The following is a 5,466-nucleotide window of genomic DNA, read 5'->3' as shown; positions in this document are numbered from 1 at the left end:
TGTTTGTGCACTTCTATTTTAAGGGAATATGTTGCCCCTAATGTGGATAATCTCCAACATATATGTGGATAATCTCCCACATATAGGTTCTGGATTGGAATTCCTGTGGTGTGAGTCCTGTGTCCAATCCAGGTAATTCTGTTTGCTGGTGATACTACCATTATTCTGAGCATAAAATAAAAAATGAAACAAGAACAGCCTTATTTGGGCTCTGATAGCCTGCTGCTACATGCGCACTATCCAGGTTATTTGCCGCTTTACATGGAGAGTAGCTCTACTCAAATGGCCCTAATCCTTAAATTTCCATAAAGACTGGATTCAATCTTAGGTCACTTGATCCACATGTCAAGGACTTTAACAATTATTAAGCTGGCACTTTTTATCACTTCACCATCAAAATACATGCAAAATAGTATTTTATATTAATTCAAAAATATCTTTAATATAATAAAATTGTATATGGTTTTTTGTTTTTTTTAACAGGGTGCATTGGGACTTTGCCAATGTTTTATACATAGTTGGTCCCTGGATAAAGGAGGGTTGCGCTAGATTGACAAACTATTGTCACATCTTATAAACATAAACCTATGTAAGAAAACCTTTAGGGCACTTTCTACTAGCAATGCACTGTATTGGATCCCATGTATGGTGGAAAGTGAGCTAAGGTTAACTAAGGCATTTTTCAGAAGCAATGTGCTACACCACAACTTAGATATAGTGGGAAGTAGATAAGGGTTCTTGCACTTTAATGGACTAAAATGAGTAAAATAGTTAGTCCACAAAGTTTTGATATGCTTAGCAACTTGGAATATAGGGTCGTTCATATGGAAATTGATGGAATTAATAAATACTAAGAAGAGAATTAACATAGCTTGTTTGCGGGAGACTAAGTGGATAGAAGAAAAGCAAAGAAAGTTGGTAAGATGTGTTATAAACTTTTATATATGAGGAAAGATAAAGAGTAAAAATGGAGTAGAAATTATTGTAGATAAGAGTCCAAAAGATGAAGTTGTAGCTATTAAGAGAGTAGGAGATATAATCATCTTGACAAAATCAATGTTAAGAAAGGAGTATATTAACATCTTTAGTGCTTATACTCCTCAAGTAGGTTGGGTGATGTTAAAAAGCAATATTTATGAGAGGACATAGATAGACTAATTCAAGAGAGTCCTAATAGAGAAAAGATATTTAATGGAGGAGATTTGAATAAGCATATGGGAAAATACAATATAGGTTTTGCAAAGGTGCATGAATATTATAGTTTTGGAGATAAAAAAGAGGAAGAAAATATTTTAGAGTTGTGACCTAGTATTAGTTAATACTTTCTTTGACACTTAATAACTTTTAAAAGTTGGAATAATATTAGTCAAATTACTTTTTTACTTACTAAAGACTGTTCAAGTTTTGTATACATAGTGTAAAGTTATACCCAGTGATTTAACTAGCGAACATAGATTGGTAGCTAAATTGGATGTGTATATTAGAAAATAAAAAAAATACTAAAAAAAATTAGGAATCTAAGGACTAGACGGTGGAATTTGCGAAAAGACAAATAAATAGCTTTTAAGGATAGAATGTTAACGAAAAATGAGATACAGATGGAAAAATCAATACCATGTTGTAAAAGAAGGCTAATAGCACTAAGAAGTGGCTACAAAGGTGTTAGAAGACTCAAAGGAAAGAGGAGGCCATTTGGTATGAAAACTTGGGAGTAGAATGAGTAAGTTCATTTGATGGTTAAGGCTAAAACAGGGTGCTATAGAAGATTATCAAAATATAGAAAAAGAAAAACGTATGAAATCTATAAGGTGGCTAAGAAGAAATTTAAGTATGCAGTATGAGAGGTTAGATTAAATGCATATGAAAAGTTATATTGCAAGTTAGAAACTAGGAATGGAAAAAGAGATCTATAAGATTGTAAAAACTTAGAGAAAGGAAAACTAGAAACTTAACTCAAGTTTTGAAAATAAATAAAAAAAAATAGTTAAAGAAAATGAGATCAAAGAAAGATGAAGGAGCATTTTTGATAAGCTATTTAATGAAAGTCATGTAAACGGTTTAGAATGCCTTGCTAGTTCTATTAATGATAGAAATATTAAGTATACACATCGAATTAGAGTATCTAAGGTAAAGTAAGCTATGAAAAAATAAAAATAGAAAAAGTGGACGACCTAATAGAATTCCTATTGAAATTTAGTAGTGTTTAGATGCTGTAGGAGTAACTTGGTCGACTAATTTATTTAGTAAAATTTTAAAGATTAATTAAATAGCTAATGAATGGGGAAGAGCAATATAGCACTTTTTTATGTGAGTAAAGATGATATTCAAAATTAATGTAACTATCATGGTATTAAAATCTTGATCCATGCTATGAAACTTAGAGGATGATTGAGAAGCCACAGACTGAGGCATGATATAAAAAATTAGAGGACTAATTTGGTTTTATAGCATGAAGGTTGACTATAGAAGCTATTTTTCTCTTTCATAGGTTAATGAAGAGATACAAAGAAAAGTTTTTATGTGATTTTTATTGATTTATATAAAGCATTAATGGTCTCTAGAGAAGACTTATGGTAGGTATTAGAAAAGAAAGCTAGCCTAGTTATATTAATATGATTAAAGAAAAGTATAATGGAGAATTTACTAATGTGAGAACTACTAGTAATAATACTATTGAGTTTCCAATCACAATAGGCTTACATTAAGGATCTACTCTAAGTCTTGACTTTTTTGTGCTAGTTATGAATGAGCTTACTAGGAATAATTAGAATAATATTTCTTGGTGTGTGCTATTTATGGATGATATAGTTTTAGGAGATGAAACTAAGGTGGAAGCAAATTGTAAGTTAGAATTATGGGATAGTGCATTAGATTCTTAGAGCTTTAGGTTAAGTAAGAACAAAATAGGATACAGAAAATATAATTTTAGCAAAATTGGAAATAAAATAAAATAAAGATGGTGTGAAATTTGAGGATCATGAAATTCCAAAAGGTGATCATTTTTAGTATTTAGGATTGATTATTCGTAAGAAAGATTATGTAGCATTGGGTGAACCCAAGGAGAGTAGCAGTTTTCTTTCTCAATCATAATTTACTGTGGCTGCTTCAGTGTTTGGCATGATCGAGATTTTGTTGGAAAAGGAAGCTGTGAAAAATAGTGGCATTCCGAAGATGGCTCAACCTATTGTTCAGAAGTTTGTTGATATCTTTCTTGAGGAGCTGCCATTCGGATTACCCCTACTTCAAGATATCCAACATAATATTGACTTGATTCCATAAGCTAGTCTTCCAAATCGAGCTCACTATCGAATAGGCCCTACAGAGTATGCAGAATTGTCCAGGTAAATCATTGAGCTTCTAGAAAGAGGATATATTCAGGAGAGCACGAGTCCTCGGAAAGTCAACAGTCTTTAGCTATAATCATACTTATACCTTATGGCTAGGCTAGAAAACCACATTTATATCCCATGGACTATGCTAGAATATCGTATTTATACCTTGTGGAGTAGGCCAGAATACCATACTTATATCTTGCATCTAGGCTAGAATAATAAGCTCAGATATAGTTAGAGCTAATACATAATCCCTAATTGATAAGGTCCAAAACATAGTTAGTTCATGAGTCCAAATCTGATATATATTATAATAATTAAATCCAATCAAAGTAGGCATATATCATATAAGATCAATAAATAATATAATAATATTATGAAAAATATTACTTCAAAATTTCATTTTCCATTAAACTAATGTTTTATAAATTCATAAATCACATACAAATTAATTTACAATTTATTTGATGTCAAAAATAATAATATTTGAATGAAAATCTAGAAAAGATGGATCATTACTTATCCCTGCAAGTATATCACCAAACCTAATTAATTCTTGGAAATTTCCTCTCAAGAACTTTGATTTAATGACTATAATAAGTACCTTTTGGCCAGACTTCTTATCCAAATGATTGCACCTATATATAGAATCAAGTCTAATAATTAGAAAAGGTATGGAAAATTTTAGAAAAATAGGAGGAAGGTAATTGGGCTGATTAGGTGGGGGTGTTCGATGGCCTAGATTGGTCTAATTAGGTAGTCCAACTAGTCAAATCACGAAATGAGGATAAGTCAGGGTTTTGATAAAATAATATAGGTTGATGATGCTAAGGTCCGTTGGTGCCTGGCGAGACCCAGAGTGGGGCTGACATGCTGCATAGCCATAAGAACGATTCAAGATCCTTTTACTGAAGTCGACCAAGATCACAAGAGAAGGAGACAGAAAATCGAGAGTGACCAGCTGCAAGAGTCCACCAGTCACAATAGAGGAAGATAAGAATCTACTACCGAGGCCTGCTCAAGTTGTATGAAGAGAGAAAAGAGATTAAAGAGAGAGAAAGAGATAGAGCATGAGGAAAAATCAAAAAAACAAGGGACATGGTTTCCATCTTCCTTATTTTTATCTATGGAAAGCTAGTGGTCTTCTTAAGGAGAAGATGAAGAGGAAGGCATGGTGTGGTTCTATGGCGGGACGACAAGCACGGCTAGGTGGTTGGCAGCAGGCAACGATAGTGGTTGACTGCAGAAAAAATGAGAAAAATAGGTCAGATGGGGAAATTATGGATGGAGTGATGATTCATCGATTTCGATTCTGTCTCGCTCGCCAGTGGCCCAAGCTCCACCATTCTATCAAGACGGAGGTCTGGGTAGCATGCAGCAGTGGCATAGGCAACCGAAAAGATAAAAGAAAAAAAATGAGGTGCTCACTAGAGGTAGGGGTGCAATGCATCACAGGGAAGGGCAAGGATTTAATAGTCATAAAATTCTCCTCCTTATCAGAGTCTGAGGAGGAGACAAAGTCTACCCCCTTGTCTACGTAGAATAGAGGCTTGGATTCGGAACAACCCTTCAAGCCTTGCTCTCGCACTAGGTCGAGCCCAAGGGCTGAACCTCAAAGCAAAGTCAGTTGATGGATGGACCAGGTTAGGCCTCACATTCTCCCCCATCATAAAAATTTAGTCCTTAAAATTTACATGGCTGGTACTCCAACATTCGTGGATGCTTATCCTCATCTCATCCCCGAGCTCTAAAGTAGTTTCCCTCTTGTTCTGATTGTATCATTGAATCTTAATATAAGGAAAACTTTGATGTCTCAAGACTTGATTCTTCTTGTCCATAATCTGAATCAGATGCTCTTGGTCTTTTGTAAAAGAACACCTCATCTGAAACCTAAATATTAATATCACAGTTTTTTGTCGATAATATTAATTGCTTTTGATTAATTGATCTATACAGAAATTATAATCGACCCAATCTATTACCAACGGAAGCACATGAATGCTTAAGCATGGGACACTCTATATGATTTATAAGATTCTTTCTCCGCTTAACCTCCTCCATGATTTTACTTCTAAACTCTTTATGATTGGATAATTAAAAATTCATTCAATCATATAGAGTATTGTATGTTGAA

The sequence above is a fragment of the Phoenix dactylifera genome, chromosome 16, assembly GCF_051530095.1.
Source record: "Phoenix dactylifera cultivar Ajwa chromosome 16, Ajwa_hap1_PhDact_Kaust_v1.1, whole genome shotgun sequence".
NCBI lineage: Eukaryota > Viridiplantae > Streptophyta > Magnoliopsida > Arecales > Arecaceae > Phoenix > Phoenix dactylifera.
Note: the sequence above shows the minus strand (reverse complement) of the source record.